At 46.1% G+C, this 22,006-nt stretch overlaps 5 non-coding genes across 5 annotated transcripts; all 5 read left to right on the top strand.

Moving 5' to 3' along the window:
• Positions 1-898: 898 nt before the first annotated feature.
• On the top strand, positions 899-980 carry trnas-uga (transfer RNA serine (anticodon UGA)). The gene has a single exon. It is a non-coding gene; the product is annotated as a tRNA-Ser (tRNA).
• Positions 981-2,013: 1,033 nt separating this feature from the next.
• Positions 2,014-2,095, top strand: trnas-uga (transfer RNA serine (anticodon UGA)). The gene has a single exon. It is a non-coding gene; the product is annotated as a tRNA-Ser (tRNA).
• Positions 2,096-2,300: 205 nt separating this feature from the next.
• trnak-uuu (transfer RNA lysine (anticodon UUU)) lies at positions 2,301-2,373 on the top strand. The gene has a single exon. It is a non-coding gene; the product is annotated as a tRNA-Lys (tRNA).
• Positions 2,374-6,225: 3,852 nt separating this feature from the next.
• On the top strand, positions 6,226-6,307 carry trnas-uga (transfer RNA serine (anticodon UGA)). Its single transcript has one exon. It is a non-coding gene; the product is annotated as a tRNA-Ser (tRNA).
• A 1,064-nt stretch (positions 6,308-7,371) lies between these two features.
• Positions 7,372-7,453, top strand: trnas-aga (transfer RNA serine (anticodon AGA)). The gene has a single exon. It is a non-coding gene; the product is annotated as a tRNA-Ser (tRNA).
• The last annotated feature ends 14,553 nt before the right edge of the window (positions 7,454-22,006 follow it).

The following is a 22,006-nucleotide window of genomic DNA, read 5'->3' as shown; positions in this document are numbered from 1 at the left end:
GCAAGTAGGTCAGGCAGCAATGTGACACACAACAGGGCAGAAGGTGGTCTGCTTAATTCAAGTCCCTGTTTGGGCGAAGGTCAGTCTACTTTTTGTAGGCCTCAGCTTGCTATCACTACGGGTCCATCTCTTCTGCTGACTTTGTATTAGAGCGATGTTCCTTCCTTCTCCAGGGGGTCAGTACATCTCCCTTGTTCGGCACACATGATTCTGATGGTCAGCCCCTTAGGAAAGAGTGCTCACGGAGTGAGTAGAATAAGACAGACCTCCCATTTGTGCAGTGCTGTCAGTCCACAGGGCCAGTACTGAAAAACCCCATTACATAGGATGAGACATGGCAGCCTGATTTCTGCTCAGTGGGACTGCTGTTTTAGCCGCTTCCAGGGCTAGCTTACAATCTCGGCTTGCTAGGTTGCAAGTAGGTCAGGCAGCAGTGTTACACACAACATGGCAGAAGGTGGTCTGCTTAATTCAAGTCCCTGTTTGGGCGTAGGTCAGTCTTCTTTTTGTAGGCCTCAGCTTGCTATCACTACGGTCCATCTCTTCTGCTGACTCTGTACTAGAGCGATGTTCCTTTCTGCTCCCGGGGATCAGTGCATCTCCCTTTTTTCGGCAAACCTGATTCTGATGGTCAGCCCTTTAGAAAAGAGTGATCACAGAGTGAGTAGAATAAGACAGACTTCCCAATTGTGCAGTGTTGTCGGTCCCCAGGGCCAGTACTGAAAAACCCCATTACATAGGATGAGACATGGCAGCCTGATTTCTCCTCAGTGGGACCGCTGTTTTACCCGCTTGCAGGGCTAGCTTGCAATCTCCGCTTGCTGACTGAGCTGGGTTGGTTGCAAGTAGGTCAGGCAGCAGTGTTGGACACAAACTGAGCAGAAATTGGTCTACTCCTGTAGTTGTGGCCGAGTGGTTAAGGCGATGGACTTGAAATCCATTGGGGTCTCCCCGCGCAGGTTCGAATCCTGCTGACTACGCTGTTTGCTGAAGGGCATGAGGCAAAGCATCCATGCATTTTTCACGGTCCTCGCACTTATTCGCGAAATGTCCAGTCCCTCTTCGATGGACAAACACGCCGCTGCTGCTTCTTATATCCGGGCTCCAGGGGTTGTCTTGGGTGAGCCAGTGGCACATCGTGATCGTATATTGGCTAATACTCTGCGTTGTGGCCGCAGCAACCCTGGTTCGAATCCGGGTCTTGGCAACCCTTTGCTGTTGAGTATACGGGAAGGTTGAACATTTTTTACCACCTCATCTTTCTGCGTGATTTTGTATCTGAAGTTTGGCCTGTGCAGGGCGCCATCAGACAAGGGGGCTTGCTTTCTAACATTAGGCCCTTTAGGAAAGAGTGCTCACGGAGTGAGTAGAATAAGAAAGACCTCCCATTTGTGCAGTGCTGTCGGTCCCCAGGGCCAGTACCGAAAAACCCCATTACATAGGATGAGACATGGCAGCCTAATTTCTCCTCAGTGGGACTGCTGTTTTAGCCGCTTCCAGGGCTAGCTTACAATCTCCGCTTGCTAGGTTGCATGTAGGTCAGGCAGCAGTGTTACACACAACATGGCAGAAGGTGGTCTGCTTAATTCAAGTCCCTGTTTGGGCGAAGGTCAGTCTTCTTTTTGTAGGCCTCAGCTTGCTATCACTACGGTCCATCTCATCTGCTGACTCTGTACTACAGCGATGTTGCTTCCTGCTCCCGGGGATCAGTGCATCTCCCTTGTTCGGCACACCTGATTCTGATGGTCAGCCCTTTAGGAAAGAGTGCTCACAGAGTGAGTAGAATAAGACAGACTTCCCAATTGTGCAGTGCTGTCGGTCCCCAGGGTCAGTACTGAAAAACCCCATTACATAGGATGAGACATGGCAGGCTTATTTCTCCTCAGTGGGACCGCTGTTTTACCCGCTTGCAGGGCTAGCTTGCAATCTCCGCTTGCTGACTGAGCTGGGTTGGTTGCAAGTAGGTCAGGCAGCAGTGTTGGACACAAACTGAGCAGAAATTGGTCTACTCCCGTAGTCGTGGCCGAGTGGTTAAGGCGATGGACTTGAAATCCATTGGGGTCTCCCTGCGCAGGTTTGAATCCTGCTGACTATGCTGTTTGCTGAAGGCCATGAGGCAAAGCATCCATGCATTTTTCACGGTCCTCGCACTTATTTAATTTATTGTGCCTTCTATGGTCCTTCGCTCTTTGTGCCATAACTGCTTCTAGCTTTCATCCTCGTGACACCTGCGTCTCTTCTAGGCAGCTTGTTGTAAAACTGCTGATTTATAAAAGGTGAGAAGCCAGTGCTCCACAAGAGCCCGGATAGCTCAGTCGGTAGAGCATCAGACTTTTAATCTGAGGGTCCAGGGTTCAAGTCCCTGTTTGGGCGAAGGTCTGTCTGCTTTTGGTGGAGTCACCTTAATATCACCACGGTCCAACTCTTCTTCTGAATCTTTACTGGAGCGGTGTTCCTTCCTGCTCCAGGCTGATTTCTCCTCAGTGGGAACGCTGTTTTACCCGCTTGCAGGGCTAGCTTGCAATCTCCGCTTGCTGACTGAGCTGGGTTGGTTGCAAGAAGGTCAGGCAGCAGTGTTGGACACAAACTGAGCAGAAACTGGTCTACTCCCGTAGTCGTGGCCGAGAGGTTAAGGCGATGGATTTGAAATCCATTGGGGTCTCCCTGCGCAGGTTCGAACTCTGGGTTAATGGTAGAACAGGAAGGGAGAATAAAAGGAATAGGCATAGAGGGAGGAGAGAATAAAATATTTCAATACGCTGATGATACTACGCTATTGCTGCAAGATCTGTTGAGTGTAAGGGAAGCAATGAAAATAGTACAAACATTTTGCAGGGGATCAGGGGCTAAATGATACATGAGATTCGGGGGAAGTGAGGTTTTAACGGCGCACTTTAATTTTAAGGAAATGAATGAAATAAAGATTTTAGGTGTTTTAATTGAGAGGGATGAAACCAAAGCAGAAGGAATTATGTGGGAGGAGATGTTAGGAGGGATCGAGAGAAGGTTGAATTTTTGGAGATTAATGTCCTTAACTTTGAAGGGGAGGGTTTTAATTTTGAATGTTTTAATGGTTTCTAAGTTATGGCATATTTTATATGTGGCTTCAATGCCGTTGTGGACAGAAAAAAGGCTGAAAAAATGTTTTTTAGATTTTTTATGGGAAGGAAAGCCACCGAGAATTGCATATAACACTTTAATAGGAGCAATGGGGAAGGGGGGGCTAGGGCTAATGGACGTGGAGCAAAGAAAGAACAGTTTAAAGGTGAAAATCATAAGCAAATATCTAGACGAAGAAAATAAAGCAGCATGGAAAAGAACAATGGGGCATTTTTTAAACAAGTGTAGTCATTTTAATCTGGGGGACAACATTTTATGGATGAAAACAACAAATTGGATGACGGAGGGGCTGCCAGAATTTTATAAAGAACTGATGAGAGCATGGGGAAAATTTTTAGATAATGTGCATTTTAAGCCACAAGGTAGAGAGAACATTTTAAATCAGCCTTTATTCTTAAACAACTGCATTTTAAATCAAGGGAAGCAGGTTTTTTTTAAGAAATGGTGGGATGTTGGAATCATGAAAGTCAGAGATGTTTTATATGAATTCAAAGAGGGGTTTTTACCAGTGCAATACATTGTGGATGTGATAGTGGAGGCAAAGGAGGATTATAGCAGACAAGAGATTACAAACAAATATGATTTAATTAAGAATGCTATACCCAAAGAATGGATAAAGAGAATTGAAAATCTGGAAGAAGAAAATCAAGGAAAAGATGTGTATGTAATTATGGGGGGGAAATTGTGTGCTTTTAAAGAATGTACTGTGAAAATGTTTTATTGTTTTTTTAGAGATGTGGTTTTCAAGAAACCTGTTGTAAATGAATACTGGCTACGGATGTTCAATGATGTAACAGAAGAGAAAATATGGGGGAATATAAATGGGAAAATTGTACAGACTAAACTGGAGAATATGGAATATTTTATCAGGAACAAAGCAGTGTTCACAGATGTGATTTTAAGCAAAATTGGGATGGAGGAAAGTGCAATATGTAAAGTATGCCAAGATGCAGATGAAGGGTTTTTACACTTGTTTTTATATTGTGATAAGCTGAAAGATTTTAATGAGAGATGTAAAAGCATGATTTTAATTTTGAGAGGAGAGGGAAATGGAAACTTTGAGTGGGAAAAGGTGTTAATGTTGGGCATTAATGAGAAATGTAAACATGAGAAGCTGATTAATTTACTTGTGATGCTGATGAAAAGTGCGATAGGGGAAAGAAGAGTGGTGGTGAAAATGGACAATGCTTTAATTGATGTATGGAATGTGTTTAGGAGAAAAGTTGAAAAATATGTTGGATGTCTGTTTTATTATTTTAAATTGGAGGAAACGATTGATGTTTTTTATAATATTTTTACTCAGGAGGTATTAATGGTCTTCAAAGAGCTGGGGATTGAATTTTCACTTTTAAAAGATTAAACTATTTAATGACTTCTTTCTTTAAATTGTAAGTAAGATGTCTGTCAATTCAAGATTTTAGGAATTTTTTATGTCAAAGAAAGAATCTTATGTACTTTTGTATGTAAATAATTGATATGTATGTTTGAATTGATTAATTTCTTCAATAAATAAAAAAAAAAAAAAAAGGTTAAGGCGATGGACTTGAAATCCATTGGGGTCTCCCTGCGCAGGTTCGAACTCTGCCGACTACGGGAGGGATTTGCAGTATTGCTTTAGCTTTCTGTGACGGTAATTGTGCCTTCTATGGTCCTTCGCTCTCTGTGCCATAACTGCTTCTAGCTTTCATCCTTGTGACACCTGCGTCTCTTCTGGGCAGCTTGTTGTAAAACTGCTGATTTATAAAAGGTGAGAAGCCAGTACTCCACAAGTGCCTGGATAGCTCAGTCGGTAGAGCATCAGACTTTTAATTTGAGGGTCCAGGGTTCAAGTCCCTGTTAGGGTGAAGGTCTGTCTGCTTTTGGCGGAGTCACCTTGCTATCACTACGTTCCATCTCTTCTTCTGAATCTGTACTGGAGCGGTGTTCCTTCCTGCTCCAGGGTATCAGTGCACCGCCCTTGTTTGGCACACCTGATTCTGATGGTCAGCTCGTTAGGAAAGCGCGCTCACAGAGTGAGTAGAATAAGACAGACCTTCCGAATTGTGCAGTGCTGTCGGTCCCCAGGCCCAGCACTGAAAAACCCCATTACATAGGATGAGACATGGCAGCCTGATTTCTCCTCAGTGGGACTGCTGTTTTACCCGCTTCCAGGGCTAGCTTACAATCTCAGCTTGCTAGGTTGCAAGTAGGTCAGGCAGCAATGTGACACACAACAGGGCAGAAGGTGGTCTGCTTAACTCAAGTCCCTGTTTGGGCGAATGTCAGTCTACTTTTTGGAGGGCTCAGCTTGCTATCACTACGGGTCCATCTCTTCTGCTGACTCTGTATTAGAGCGATGTTCCTTCCTTCTCCCGGGGATCAGTGCATCTCCCTTGTTCGGCACACATGATTCTGAGGGTCAGCCCTTTGGGAAAGAGTGCTCACGGAGTGAGTAGAATAAGACAGACCTCCCAATTGTGCAGTGCTGTCGGTCCCCAGGGCCAGTACTGAAAAACCCCATTACATAGGATGAGACATGGCAGCCTGATTTCTCCTCAGTGGGACTGCTGTTTTAGCCGCTTGCAGGGCTAGCTTGCAATCTCCGCTTGCTGACTGAGCTGGGTTGGTTGCAAGTAGGTCAGGCAGCAGTGTTGGAGAGAAACTGAGCAGAAAGTGGTCTGCTCCCGTAGTCCTGGCCGAGTGGTTAAGGCGATGGACTAGAAATCCATTGGGATCTCCCTGCGCAAGTTCGAATCCTGCCGACTGCGCTGTTTGCTGAAGGCCATGAGGCGAAGCATCCATGCATTTTTCACGGTCCTTGCACTTATTTGCGAAATGTCCAGTCCCTCTTCGATGGACAAACACGCCACTGCTGCTTCTTGTATCCGGGCTCCAGGGGTTGTCTTGGGTGAGCCAGTGGCACGCCGTGATCGTATAGTGGTTAGTACTCTGTGTTGTGGCCGCAGCAACCCCGGTTTGAATTCTAGTCACGGCAACCCTTTGCTGTTGAGTATACGGGAAGGTTGAAAATTTTGTACCACCTCGTCTTTCTGCGTGATTTTGTTTCTGAAGCTTGGCCTGTGCAGGGCGCCACCAGACAAGGGGGCATGCTTTCTAACATTAGGCGTAGTCGTGGCCGAGAGGTTAAGGCGATGGACTTGAAATCCATTGGGGTCTCCCCGTGCAGGTTCGAACCCTGCCGACTACGGGAGGGCTGTGCAGTATTGCTCTAGCTTTCTGTGATGGTAATTGTGCCTTCTATTGTCCTTTGCTCTCTTTGCCATAACTGCTTCTAGCTTTCATCCTCGTGACACCTGCATCTCTTCTGGGCAGCTTGTTGTAAAACTGCTGCTTTATAAAAGGTGAGAAGCCAGTGCTCCACAAGAGACCGGATAGCTCAGTCGGTAGAGCATCAGACTTTTAATCTGAGGGTCCAGGGTTCAAGTTTGGGCGAAGGTCTGTCTGCTTTTGGCGGAGTCACCTTGCTATCACTACGGTCCATCTCTTCTTCTGAATCTGTACTGGAGCGGTGTTCCTTCCTGCTCCAGGGTATCAGTGCACCTCCCTTGTTTGGCACACCTGATTCTGATGGTCAGCTCGTTTGGAAAGCGCGCTCACAGAGTGAGTAGAATAAGACAGACCTCCGAATTGTGCAGTGCTGTCGGTCCCCAGGCCCAGCACTGAAAAACCCCATTACATAGGATGAGACATGGCAGCCTGATTTCTCCTCAGTGGGACTGCTGTTTTAGCCGCTTCCAGGGCTAGCTTACAATCTCCGCTTGCTAGGTTGCAAGTAGGTCAGGCAGCAGTGTTACACACAACATAGGAGAAGGTGGTCTGCTTAATTCAAGTCCCTGTTTGGGTGAAGGTCAGTCTTCTTTTTGTAGGCCTCAGCTTGCTATCACTACGGTCCATCTCTTCTGCTGACTCTGTACTAGAGCGATGTTCCTTCCTGCTCCCGGGGATCAGTGTATCTCCCTTGTTCGGCACACCTAATTCTGATGGTCAGCCATTTAGGAAAGAGTGCTCAAAGAGTGAGTAGAATAAGACAGACTTCCCAATTGTGCAGTGCTGTCGGTCCCCAGGGCCAGTACTGAAAAACCCCATTACATAGGATGAGACATGGCAGCCTGATTTCTCCTCAGTGGGATCGCTGTTTTACCCGCTTGCAGGGCTAGCTTGCAATCTCCGCTTGCTGACTGAGCTGGGTTGGTTGCAAGTAGGTCAGGCAGCAGTGTTGGACACAAACTGAGCAGAAATTGGTCTTCTCCCGTAGTCGTGGCCGAGTGGTTAAGGCGATGGACTAGAAATCCATTGGGGTCTCCCCGCGCAGGTTCGAATCCTGCCAACTACGCTATTTGCTGAAGGTCATGAGGCAAAGCATCCATGCATTTTTCACGGTCCTCGCACTTATTTGCGAAATGTCCAGTCCCTCTTCGATGGACAAACACGCCACTGGTGCTTCTTGTATCCGGGCTCCAGGGGTTGTCTTGGGTTAGACAGTGGCACTCCGTGATCGTATAGTGGTTAGTACTCTGCGTTGTGGCTGCAGCAACCCCGGTTCGAATCTGGGTCACGGCAACCCTCTGCTGTTGAGTATACAGGAAGGTTGAAATTTTTTTACCACCTCATCTTTCTGCGTGACTTTGTTTCTGAAGCTTGGCCTGTGCAGGGCGCCACCAGACAAGGGGGCTTGCTTTCTAACATTAGGCATAGTCGTGGCCGTACCTTCCAGCGATCGGACGGCTGAACACTTCCTAACACTTCCTAACAACATTTGAATACTTCCGAACAAGGTCGCAACACTTCCTAACAAAGTCAGAACGAATGTCCGAACACATCCTAAATTAATCCGAACAGGTCCTAACGCAAATCCGAAACTTTCGAACAGATGGGGCAAAGGAGCCAATCAATTCCTACTGAGAGGAAAGAGCCAATCAGCAAGTTGACATGCCAATCTCGCCGCTGATTAGCTGAATGAGTTTCGTGATATTCCAGCTGTTTGTAACTCACTGGACATCTGCTATGCGGAGATTCAAGGTAAGCGTTATCACAATACAAATCCGTGACATCAGTGTTAACCTATTTGTTCAAACATTAATTCATGATTTGGAATAAAGATTATTCTGATCGTTCTACGCTTGCGTAGCAAGGCAAGCTAACTTAACGTGTCGCTAACTGATGCTTGTTAAGCCTTCGATTCATAACAAGTTTTTATTTTCTATATCTTTGCAAGAATTTCATTTCATCATTCAGTATTCCAAGTATCCATTCCCAATGTTATTTCAGTCATGACTGAGTGATTCTTTACTGAATGTATTTAAATATTTTACTATTCCAGGTATTCATTAAATATCTAGTTTTTTTCCCCTTTCTTACTTTATATACAAACACAGTTTTTATAATTATACATCAAAAGCTATTTGCAATTTTTTGCAAGTAGGAACATATTTACTGCAGAAAACTATTAACCTGCCACATATTTCACCACTCAACATGTCTGCTTTTATATACTTGATGTGAGTCTTTATATATTTATATATATATATATATATATATATATATATATTTATATATATATATATATATACTGTATATGTGTGTGTGTGTGTGTGTATATATAAATATAAAACTCCAATAAACTCCTTTCTACTGTTGCTATATTAACACATATTTAACCACATTGATTTGTTCCCCATTATTGTTCAGATATGACCAAAACAGGCAAATCCTCTGCTTATTGGAACGACATCTGCCACAGGTATGCCCAGGGCACCTTCCAGTTCAGTACAGGAAAAAGGCCTGGAAGCAGCAAATGGAAGGAGGTCCTGGAGCGGATTGATGCCTGTCCCCTGCAAAGGGGGAATAAGGTGGACCTGTTTGGCAGGCACATAGTGTGCACTTGTGGGTTCCATAAGGTAGGTATATGATATAATATATAAAAGGCATGATAAGTCCCTGTATCATGTAATACACTATTTTATGCACCAACCCCTGATATATTCTCAGAATATATTCTCAGTACAGTTCTGCAGAGTAATTGGTGTAATTATTTAACATGAATCAGAATCAGAATCAGAAAGAGCTTTATTGCCAAGTATGCTTGCGCATACAAGGAATTCGTTTTAGTGACATAAGCTTCCAGTAAACAGAGAAAACAACACACAGAAAAAAAAAAAAAAAAAAAAAAAAATTTACAGGAGAATTACAAATTGGCAAATAAATAAGTGTATAAACAATTGTGCTATAAATGATAATGGAATAGGATTGAGTGAGATGCAGGAATGTTCTAGGATGGAGGGGTAACAAATAAATAGAAGGATATTGCACATTTTTGCATAAGCATACGTTTAAGTGGGAAACATTTAACTGTTCATGAGGTAGATTGCCTGGGGGAAGAAACTATTCTTGTGCCTTGCTGTTCTTGTATTTGCGGCTCTGAGGCGCCGGCCAGATGGCAAAAGTTCAAAGATGGGGTGACTTGGATGTGAGGGATCCAGAGTGATTTTCTGAGTCCTTTTCCTCACTCTGGATGTGTACAGTTCTTGGAGGGTGGGCAGGGGAGCACCAATAATCCTTTCAGCAGTCCGAACAGTTCTCTGTAGTCTTCTGATATCTGATTTTGTAGCTGAACCAAACCAGACAGTAATTGAAGTACACAGGACTGACTCAATGACGGCTGAGTAGAACTGTTTCAGCAGCTCCTGTGGCAGGTTAAACTTCCTCAGCTGGTGAAGGAAGTACAACCTTTGTTGGGCTTTTTTCACAATGGAGCCAATGTGATTGTCCAACTTCTGGTCCTGAGAGATGGTGGTTCCCAGGAATCTGAATGACTCCACTGCAGCCACAGTGCTGTTCATGATGGTGAGTGGGGAAAGTGCAGGGGGGTTTCTCCTAAAGTCCACAATCATCTCCACTGTTTTGAGCGTGTTCAGCTCCAGGTTGTTAAGACTGCACCAGACAGCCAGCTGCTCAACCTCCTGTCTGTAAGCAGACTCGTCACCGTCCTGGATGAGGCCGATGACTGTAGTGTCGTCTGCAAACTTCAGGAGCTTGACAGAGGGGTCTTTAGAGGTGCAGTCGTTGGTGTACAGGGAGAAGAGCAGAGGGGAGAGAACACATCCCTGAGGGGCACCAGTGTTGGTGGAGCAGCTGTTTGACATGAATTTCCCCAGTCTCACTAACTGTTGCCTATCTGTCAGAAAGCTGGTGATCCACTGACAGATAGAGCTAGGAACAGAGAGCTGGGTCAGTTTGGTCTGGAGGGTTGTTGGGATGATGGTGTTGAAAGCCGAACTAAAGTCCACAAACAGGATCCTCACATAAGTCCCTGTTATGTCCAGATGTTGCAGGATGAAGTGCAATGCCATGTTGATTGCATCATCCACGGACCTGTTTGCTCGGTACGCATACTGCAGGGGGTCCAGTAAGGGTCCAGTGATGTCCTTCAGATAAGCCAGAACCAGTTTTTCAAACGACTTCATGACGACAGACGTTAGAGCCACAGGTCTGTAGTCGTTAAGTCCTGTTATCTTGGGTTTCTTTGGAATGGGGATTATGGTGGAGCGTTTGAAGCAGGAAGGCACTTCACACAACTCCAGAGATCTGTTGAAGATCTGTGAAAAGATGGGGGCCAGCTGGTCAGCACAGATTTTCAGACAGGCTGGTGTAACGCCATCTGGGCCTGGTGCTTTTCTTCTTTTGTTTTTCTTGAAGACCTGGCGCACATCATCTTCACAGATTTGAAGAGCAGGAGGTATGGAGAGGGGGATTGCAGGAGGTGTTAATGGTTGTGTAGGGAGATGGTCAGAGTGGGTGTTGGGGGTTTCAAATCTACAATAAAACTCATTCAGGTCGTTAGCAAGTCGTTGATTAGCCTCAGTGCAAGGGGATGGTGTCTTGTAGTTTGTGATGGCTCTCAGTCCTCTCCAAACTGAAGTAGAGTCGTTGGAAGTAAACTGGTCTTCCAACTTTTTAGCATAGGTCATTTTAGCCGCTCTAATCTCTTTGTTCAGTGTGTTCCTGGCCTGATTGTACAAGACCCTGTCCCCATTTCTGTAGGCATCCTCTTTGGCCTGACGAAGGTGTCTGAGTTTTACTGTAAACCATGGCTTATCATTGTTGAATGTTAAATAAGTCCTGGTAGGAATGCATATATCCTCACAGAAACTAATATAGGATGTTACAGTCTCTGTGAGTTCGTCCAGATCGGTGGTAGCAGCTTCAAAAACGCTCCAGTCTGTGATGTCAAAACAAGATTGCAAATCCTGCTCTGTTTCGCTGGTCCATCTCTTCACAGTCTTTACTACAGGTTTAGCAGATTTAAGTTTCTGCTTGTAGGTCGGTATAAGATGAACCAGACAGTGATCAGAACGTCCCAAAGCTGCTCGTGGAACAGAGTGATATGCATCCTTTATTGTGGTGTAACAGTGATCCAGTATATTACTGTCTCTGGTGGGACAGGTAACATGCTGTCTGTATTTTGGCAGTTCACGGGAGAGATTGGCATTATTAAAGTCCCCAAGAATGATTAAAACAGAGTCCGGGTGTTGTTGTTCTGTGTCTGTGATCTGATCAGCGAGTTTCTGTAAAGCTGAGCTCACATGCGCTTGAGGTGGAATGTAAACACTAACCAGAATGAGCGAGTGAAACTTCCGCGGCGAATAGAACGACTTGCAGTTGATAAACTGCGTTTCTAGATCAGGACAGCACATCTTCTTTAACACAGTTACATCTGTACACCACCGTTCATTGATGTAAAAGCATGTCCCGCCGCCGCGCGATTTCCCCGTTGATTCTGCGTCGCGATCCGCTCTAAACAGCTGAAAGCCCGGCAGATGGAGCGCGCTGTCCGGTATGGCGTCATTCAGCCAGGTTTCCGTGAAACACAGAGCAGCAGAGTGAGAGAAATCCTTATTTGTCCGAGAGAGCAGAAGGAGTTTGTCCGTTTTGTTGGGTAAAGAGCGGAGATTTGCGAGATGGATGCTAGGCAACGGCGTTCGAAATCCGCGCTTCCTGAGTCTGACGAGCGCTCCCGCTCGCTTTCCCCGCCTGCGTGTCCTGAAGCGCTTGATCACCGCCGCTGCTCCTCCGATAACAATGTTCAGTAAAACGTCTGTATAATAGAAATCCGGAAAAATATAATGTGGTGTGTTCTGCCGAATGTTCAGCAGTTCATCCCTGGTGAAACTGATCGTGTTTGTTAAACAAAAAACAGGAAAAACGAACAAAAACAGTACAAACACTGGAGAGCCAAGCACTGAAGCAGCCATGTGCGGCGCCATTTTGGAAGTAAGAACAATAGTAAGACTTTCTTTTGTTCCTAATATTAATTTTCTCCCAGTCAACAGATAAGGTCTTGATTGAGTCAGGGCCTAAGGTAAAGGCAGGCGGCAGCTCAGAGGAGACCGGGACATCACAGGAAGTACATGGGGTGAAATGTTCTCTGTGTAGTGTGGTTGGGGAGGCAGAGAAGTTCTCCGAGCACCTCTCTGACCACCACGTTGAAGAGAGGTGTGACAGCTGTGGGGTCAGGGTCCAGGGTGCCATCGGACTCCTCCAACACATTGAGTCGAGCCATTATGGGGACAGACGTTAGAGCCACAGGTCTGTAGTCGTTAAGTCCTGTTATCTTGGGTTTCTTTTGGAATGGGGATTATGGTGGAGCGTTTGAAGCAGGAAGGCACTTCACACAACTCCAGAGATCTGTTGAAGATCTGTGAAAAGATGGGGGCCAGCTGGTCAGCACAGATTTTCAGACAGGCTGGTGTAACGCCATCTGGGCCTGGTGCTTTTCTTCTTTTGTTTTTCTTGAAGACCTGGCGCACATCATCTTCACAGATTTGAAGAGCAGGAGGTATGGAGAGGGGGATTGCAGGAGGTGTTAATGGTTGTGTAGGGAGATGGTCAGAGTGGGTGTTGGGGGTTTCAAATCTACAATAAAACTCATTCAGGTCGTTAGCAAGTCGTTGATTAGCCTCAGTGCAAGGGGATGGTGTCTTGTAGTTTGTGATGGCTCTCAGTCCTCTCCAAACTGAAGTAGAGTCGTTGGAAGTAAACTGGTCTTCCAACTTTTTAGCATAGGTCATTTTAGCCGCTCTAATCTCTTTGTTCAGTGTGTTCCTGGCCTGATTGTACAAGACCCTGTCCCCATTTCTGTAGGCATCCTCTTTGGCCTGACGAAGGTGTCTGAGTTTTACTGTAAACCATGGCTTATCATTGTTGAATGTTAAATAAGTCCTGGTAGGAATGCATATATCCTCACAGAAACTAATATAGGATGTTACAGTCTCTGTGAGTTCGTCCAGATCGGTGGTAGCAGCTTCAAAAACGCTCCAGTCTGTGATGTCAAAACAAGATTGCAAATCCTGCTCTGTTTCGCTGGTCCATCTCTTCACAGTCTTTACTACAGGTTTAGCAGATTTAAGTTTCTGCTTGTAGGTCGGTATAAGATGAACCAGACAGTGATCAGAACGTCCCAAAGCTGCTCGTGGAACAGAGTGATATGCATCCTTTATTGTGGTGTAACAGTGATCCAGTATATTACTGTCTCTGGTGGGACAGGTAACATGCTGTCTGTATTTTGGCAGTTCACGGGAGAGATTGGCATTATTAAAGTCCCCAAGAATGATTAAAACAGAGTCCGGGTGTTGTTGTTCTGTGTCTGTGATCTGATCAGCGAGTTTCTGTAAAGCTGAGCTCACATGCGCTTGAGGTGGAATGTAAACACTAACCAGAATGAGCGAGTGAAACTTCCGCGGCGAATAGAACGACTTGCAGTTGATAAACTGCGTTTCTAGATCAGGACAGCACATCTTCTTTAACACAGTTACATCTGTACACCACCGTTCATTGATGTAAAAGCATGTCCCGCCGCCGCGCGATTTCCCCGTTGATTCTGCGTCGCAATCCGCTCTAAACAGCTGAAAGCCCGGCAGATGGAGCGCGCTGTCCGGTATGGCGTCATTCAGCCAGGTTTCCGTGAAACACAGAGCAGCAGAGTGAGAGAAATCCTTATTTGTCCGAGAGAGCAGAAGGAGTTTGTCCGTTTTGTTGGGTAAAGAGCGGAGATTTGCGAGATGGATGCTAGGCAACGGCGTTCGAAATCCGCGCTTCCTGAGTCTGACGAGCGCTCCCGCTCGCTTTCCCCGCCTGCGCGTCCTGAAGCGCTTGATCACCGCCGCTGCTCCTCCGATAACAATGTTCAGTAAAACGTCCGTATAATAGAAATCCGGAAAAATATAATGTGGTGTGTTCTGCCGAATGTTCAGCAGTTCATCCCTGGTGAAACTGATCGTGTTTGTTAAACAAAAAACAGGAAAAACGAACAAAAACAGTACAAACACTGGAGAGCCAAGCACTGAAGCAGCCATGTGCGGCGCCATCTTGGAAGTAAGAACAATAGTAAGACCTTCTTTTGTTCCTAATATTAATTTTCTCCCAGTCAACAGATAAGGTCTTGATTGAGTCAGGGCCTAAGGTAAAGGCAGGCGGCAGCTCAGAGGAGACCGGGACATCACAGGAAGTACATGGGGTGAAATGTTCTCTGTGTAGTGTGGTTGGGGAGGCAGAGAAGTTCTCCGAGCACCTCTCTGACCACCACGTTGAAGAGAGGTGTGACAGCTGTGGGGTCAGGGTCCAGGGTGCCATCGGACTCCTCCAACACATTGAGTCGAGCCATTATGGGGACAGACGTTAGAGCCACAGGTCTGTAGTCGTTAAGTCCTGTTATCTTGGGTTTCTTTTGGAATGGGGATTATGGTGGAGCGTTTGAAGCAGGAAGGCACTTCACACAACTCCAGAGATCTGTTGAAGATCTGTGAAAAGATGGGGGCCAGCTGGTCAGCACAGATTTTCAGACAGGCTGGTGTAACGCCATCTGGGCCTGGTGCTTTTCTTCTTTTGTTTTTCTTGAAGACCTGGCGCACATCATCTTCACAGATTTGAAGAGCAGGAGGTATGGAGAGGGGGATTGCAGGAGGTGTTAATGGTTGTGTAGGGAGATGGTCAGAGTGGGTGTTGGGGGTTTCAAATCTACAATAAAACTCATTCAGGTCGTTAGCAAGTCGTTGATTAGCCTCAGTGCAAGGGGATGGTGTCTTGTAGTTTGTGATGGCTCTCAGTCCTCTCCAAACTGAAGTAGAGTCGTTGGAAGTAAACTGGTCTTCCAACTTTTTAGCATAGGTCATTTTAGCCGCTCTAATCTCTTTGTTCAGTGTGTTCCTGGCCTGATTGTACAAGACCCTGTCCCCATTTCTGTAGGCATCCTCTTTGGCCTGACGAAGGTGTCTGAGTTTTACTGTAAACCATGGCTTATCATTGTTGAATGTTAAATAAGTCCTGGTAGGAATGCATATATCCTCACAGAAACTAATATAGGATGTTACAGTCTCTGTGAGTTCGTCCAGATCGGTGGTAGCAGCTTCAAAAACGCTCCAGTCTGTGATGTCAAAACAAGATTGCAAATCCTGCTCTGTTTCGCTGGTCCATCTCTTCACAGTCTTTACTACAGGTTTAGCAGATTTAAGTTTCTGCTTGTAGGTCGGTATAAGATGAACCAGACAGTGATCAGAACGTCCCAAAGCTGCTCGTGGAACAGAGTGATATGCATCCTTTATTGTGGTGTAACAGTGATCCAGTATATTACTGTCTCTGGTGGGACAGGTAACATGCTGTCTGTATTTTGGCAGTTCACGGGAGAGATTGGCATTATTAAAGTCCCCAAGAATGATTAAAACAGAGTCCGGGTGTTGTTGTTCTGTGTCTGTGATCTGATCAGCGAGTTTCTTTAAAGCTGAGCTCACATGTGCTTGAGGTGGAATGTAAACACTAACCAGAATGAGCGAGTGAAACTCCCGCGGCGAATAGAACGGCTTGCAGTTGATAAACTGCGTTTCTAGATCAGGACAGCACATCTTCTTTAACACAGTTACATCTGTACACCACCGTTCATTGATGTAAAAGCATGTCCCGCCGCCGCGCGATTTCCCCGTTGATTCTGCGTCGCGATCCGCTCTAAACAGCTGAAAGCCCGGCAGATGGAGTGCGCTGTCCGGTATGGCGTCATTCAGCCAGGTTTCCGTGAAACACAGAGCAGCAGAGTGAGAGAAATCCTTATTTGTCCGAGAGAGCAGAAGGAGTTTGTCCGTTTTGTTGGGTAAAGAGCGGAGATTTGCGAGATGGATGCTAGGCAACGGCGTTCGAAATCCGCGCTTCCTGAGTCTGACGAGCCCTCCCGCTCGCTTTCCCCGCCTGCGCGTCCTGAAGCGCTTGATCACCGCCGCTGCTCCTCCGATAACAATGTTCAGTAAAACGTCTGTATAATAGAAATCTGGAAAAATATCATGTGGTGTGTTCTGCCGAATGTTCAGCAGTTCATCCCTGGTGAAACTGATCGTGTTTGTTAAACAAAAAACAGGAAAAACGAACAAAAACAGTACAAACACTGGAGAGCCAAGCACTGAAGCAGCCATGTGCGGCGCCATCTTGGAAGTAAGAACAACAGTAAGACCTTCTTTTGTTCCTAATATTAATTTTCTCCCAGTCAACAGATAAGGTCTTGATTGAGTCAGGGCCTAAGGTAAAGGCAGGCGGCAGCTCAGAGGAGACCGGGACATCACAGGAAGTACATGGGGTGAAATGTTCTCTGTGTAGTGTGGTTGTGGAGGCAGAGAAGTTCTCCGAGCACCTCTCTGACCACCACGTTGAAGAGAGGTGTGACAGCTGTGGGGTCAGGGTCCAGGGTGCCGTCGGACTCCTCCAACACATTGAGTCGAGCCATTATGGGGCTCTATTGGCTCCAAGTGTCAGCCCTTCAAAAAATCCCACACCATCTCCTTGCCCCTCACCATCTCCATGGCTGCCTCCACCTCCACAGCACTTGCCATCTCCAATGCCAGTACCAGTGTCTCCATCCCCAGGGCCCACTCCATTCCCACAACACTCTCCAGCTCCAAAGCCCTCACCACCACCTCCACGGTGCTCTCCATCTCCACAGCCCACTCCATCCTCACATCCAGTACCCTCACTGCAGCCTACACCATCTCTGCCTCAGGCTATTACTGACTGGGAGAGCTTTCTTCCCAGTCAGTTCAAGAGAGTCCTCCAGCCAGCAGATTGGGTGTGGATTGCCAAGTGCCTCTATGAGCCCACAGGGCAGCTGAGGCAGAAGATCCAGGTGAACTGGTTTTATCCATCGATGCAGCCCAAGCCATGTCCTCCTGAGCCCGGGTGGTACTTCCGACAGAGGATGTTCTTGTGGGCACCAATGAGGATGTGGGGCATTCCTCTTAAATGCCCACAGTGTGGCCGGAAGATGCACCATTCAGGAATTTACCCAAAGGTCAGGGAGGTGATTGACATGGATAGGCGCTATTACCTTGTGGGTGGGGACTATCCACGCTGCAGTGCATGCAAGTTGCCAGTATGCCCATGGAGCCAGGACATCCTTTCACAACTGGATGTGGCACACAGGACCATGTTTCCAGCGGTGCTGACCACTCAGCTAGCCCTGGACAGGAAATGTGTGACTTTCCTCAGGCCAAGGACCAGTGGTAACAGTTCCTCCTACTTCCAGTCAGCAGTAGAGGAAGCCCACAGTGAGGAGTGGGCACGACGCACCATCCAGTACCTCTCTGATTGTGAGCATCATTTGAGAAAGGTTACCCTGGCACCTGCCTTTTCTGCATCCACACCCTTCAGGCCACTTCCACTCGCCCAGTGGTTTGAGACTGACCACTCCAACGATATCCTCAGCCATTTGGACGAGATGAAGGGGGTGATTACCTCCACCTATGGCCGAATCCTGAAGATGGATTCTACAAAGAAGGTACAATACATGAAGGTTTCAGGATGAGGTTTATTTTCAGCCAGAAAGAATTTCAACATGATGAAAAATGTTTTGTTATATACATTTGTGTTATATATATATATATTATAATGTACCATAACAAATCAAAGAAAAAGTTTAATTAAGCTTGTTAGAATGGTTTTATTTTTCCTTCTTTTTGTTTTTCAGATCACCAAAAAGCTGGCTGGTGGCATTGGGGACACGGCTGCATGGATGACCAACATTGGCAATGACCTCGGCCAGGTTCTGAACAGTGTTCTGACAACAGCTGAAGGCGCAGGACTGGAGGAGCTGTGCCAGGGCGTCATCAAACGCTACCAGAATGCTGGCGAGCCAGAGCCTGAGGTCATCTATGTTGACCGGGATTGCTGCAGTCAGTCAGGTGAGATTTTCAAATTACTACTTTATCAAATGTGCACTGCAATATATTTTATAAAAGTTAATAGTGGTGTAAAAAAGTTCCCCTTTCCCTATTGGTGATGGTAATTAATTAGTATTATTTTTACAGCCAGTGTATTAAAAATTGTAATAAATTATATTGACTGAAAAGTATGTTTGAAATTAAATCAAATGCATGTTTTTTATTTTTTCTCCTCCACAGGTGCATCTTCAGTGTTAAAACTTTTTCGGCCATTGAAGTCTATTGTAAGGCTAGATATCTTCCATTTTATGAGAAGATTCAACTGTGGCCTTACTACAGAGCACCACCCTCTCTATGGTACCTTTTGTTCAAAACTTTCCTCCTGTATCTTTGAGTGGGATCAGGAGGATGTGAAAGAACTTAAGGCTGCCAAGAGAGGGGAGTGGAAGTGCAGCCATGGTGGAAAGGCTCCCACTGAGGCTCAGCTCATGGCCAGCATCAGCCCAGGTGAACTCGCGAAGCACTGTAGGCGGCGGACACGCAGGGCTGAGGAGATCCGGGCCATGATTTCAGGGCTGCTGGAATCAGTGTGGGAGCTAGATGACACTACAGGGTTTCGCCTGGTTAACCCTGACAGCATGCACCATGTCTGGGAGATGCAACAAAAACACCTCGAGTGCATCCAGGACCCTCCACATGTAAAGTTGTACACAAAGACGGGGACACTCCAGAAGGGTGGCAAAGTCCTAAACGTGCTTAGGTGCGGCAGGGGGTCATCCTCGCTGGAGAGTTTTCACCGCCACCAGTGTGCCTTCATTCCTGGTAAATTCTGAATATTAAATTGCAGTATGTTTTGTAGATTTTTACGTTGAAAAGATCGCTATTGTGTCAACAACAGAACCCTGGGTGCTACCTGGATTTGGCTTGTTTTCATGGAATTTACTATCAGTCTCATTAGTATGTGTTACTGTTCTATAACTGTGTCATTAAATTTGTATGTCCTCAGTTTAAAATAATTGCTGACTGAATCTGTTTATTTTCATTCTTAGGATGGAGATGCAATGCCATGCACACACAAATGTACATGTTAGAGGGGGCCTCGAGGTGGAACATGAGCCGGGCAAAAGTAGCTATATCTGTGGTGGGGGCCTCAACCTTAAGGACATTTGATGTCTGCACAATGTCTCATTTAAACAGCATGAGCCAACGGGTCCTTGGTCGGGCTTTGATGCCAGAATTTACCCCTCCAGGAAAACCCACTGGTAAGATATCTCACAGGAAAATGCTGAGCATTGGAGTATTTCTCTCTCTCCTGTGTTTGTTTGTTTGTGTGTGTGTGTGTGAGTGTGTGTGTCCTCTCCCCATTAACAATGTGGTACAAATTATTGCAGGGGAGCGCATTGCAGTGGAGTACTTGTTGGCCCAGTCCAATAGAGGCGACCAGTTGATTGCACACCACAATGACATGCCTGAAGTCCCCCCAGAGGAGCCCGAAGAGGATAGTGAAATTGACACGACTGTGTGCCATGCAGCTGACCTTAGGGCTGATGACTCTCCAGTAGCTGTCGTGCAGGCCCAGGTGACAAGTCAGGTGGGTGACACTGAACCCAAATCCCCAGATGAGGAGGTCACTGAGGAAGAGGAGGATGACACTGCAAGTCCTAGCACATCAAGCCAGGTAATATTGCTATCCTGTACTATTTTTTACTTTAAAAAAATGTATCTGGTACAGTGCAAAACGCCTATTGTCACCAATGTGTAAAGTTAAAATATATGCATGTACAATGCAAAATAATTATTACAACACCGTATATGTTTATTGGACTGTGTTTGGCATTTTTCTCAATTTCCAGAGTACACAGTGTGATTCCAGAGGTGTCTTGGGCTGGGAGGCAGTTGATGCCCTGGCAGCCTACTTGGTTGGCCTAAACCGAACGATCACTGCCTTGTCATCACAAGAGGAGGCCAACATAGTCCAGCTGTACATGGCTCTGCATGCCATGGACAAGGTACCATCAAAATATAGCCAAAGGGTTAAGAAGAAGGCTTTGACAGGACCTTGGAGAGCATCCAGGAAGCAGAGTGGCACTGCTCCAGGACAGCAGGCAGCAGAGAAGTAATTTGACTATTTGGATCGTCACTAGTTTATAACCCAGTATACAGTTCAGATTATATCATCTTTCTTTTCCATAGATTGTTCATGACTCATGGGCAGGCAGCTCAGGACCCTGAAGTCCACAGGGTCTGTGAATGTGTTTGCCTAAGGCTTTTGAAAGAGTTTCAGCAAGCACGGAACAGCCCCAGGGACACACAAGGAAAAACTCTGCCAATTCCACAATCTATTGCGGTGGTATACAGCCACTTAAAACAGCTGATGGAGGACAGCAGAGAGGTTCTAGGACAGACTAACCTAGTTCTGGTCCCGATAAACACCACTACTGTCTCCTCGTGGTGAGTCTTGTTTTATGCGATACTTTTGCACAATCACAGTAGTATATCAAGATTGTACTTATAAAACCTTCTTGTACATGCTTTTAAAAATGATGCTACAGGAAGTAAAGACAATGGGCTTTTATTCACTTAAATTGCTAATTTAAGATGAAGAATGTTTCTCTTGCAGGCTACTAAAAAGACAGAAACGTGTAGACAGAGACATGCTTCTGCAGGGTACTGCACTGCCCAAACAAGTATATATGGCAAAGGAGGCTCTTCCTGAAGTGCGCGAACTTCCAGCTGTTCCTGCACAGCATGGGCATGAGGCCATGGTATTTTAGGATTCAGCAAATCAGGAGGGAGAGGCCTTCATTCATAAGCGTTTCTCCAACAGGTGCCCAATGCCCACCCCTCCTCCTGGATCTTACTCTGCATTTCCCGTATACCCACCAGCACCACACTTTGCATTCCCCCTTGGGTCCTACCCACCCTTTCCCAGCTACCAACCAGGTCTACCACTGCCTCATTCTACCCAATTCCATCCCCTCCCCAATTCCAGCCCCCTCTCCAATTCCAGCCACCTTCCCAATTCCAGCCCCCTCCCCAATTCCAGCCACCTTCCCAATTCCAGCCACCTCCCCAATTCCAGCCGCCTCCCCAATTCCAGCCCCCTCCCCAATTCCAGAAGCCTAATACCTTGCCATCACAAACTTGCCCCTCCACTCAGCCCAGGCAGCGCAAATGGAGAAGGCAGAAAGCTGCCCAAGAGGATGAGGAGTGAGTGGCTAGAGGTGAACCACCATGGAAACGACTAGCAAAGGATATATATCACTATATCTGCAAGCAGTGTGGGCTGGCAAAAAATAAGACAACTGGCCACACTCAGCTGAAGGGCCGGTGGTATTGTCCAGCCTCAGGCCTCTCTGTTGCACAGTGGAGGGAGAATGTACAGGGAGTTCTTTGATTTTTTTTCATTGGTGTATATAGTAATGTATATAGTTAGGTTTTTATATAGTTGCATATGTTGTGCTGTGTGTGTGTTGTGCTGTGAACATTTTGTTTTTAGTTGCTGTTTCCAGTGTTTCATTTGCAGTGTTTGTAAAAAAAAAGGAAAGACACAACTCTTGTGGTGTAATAGTAACACATCCACCCTTTGGGTGGAAGATTCCAGGTGCAAGTCCTGGCAAGAGTTTGTGGTGTGTTTGTCAGATTATTATTATTATTATTAATTTTTTTTATTAAAAATATAGTCAAAAACCAATCAA

The sequence above is a fragment of the Carassius carassius genome, chromosome 18, assembly GCF_963082965.1.
Source record: "Carassius carassius chromosome 18, fCarCar2.1, whole genome shotgun sequence".
Lineage (NCBI taxonomy): Eukaryota > Metazoa > Chordata > Actinopteri > Cypriniformes > Cyprinidae > Carassius > Carassius carassius.
The sequence above is the reverse complement of the archived record's forward strand: the minus strand, read 5'-3'. Positions and strand labels throughout refer to the sequence as shown.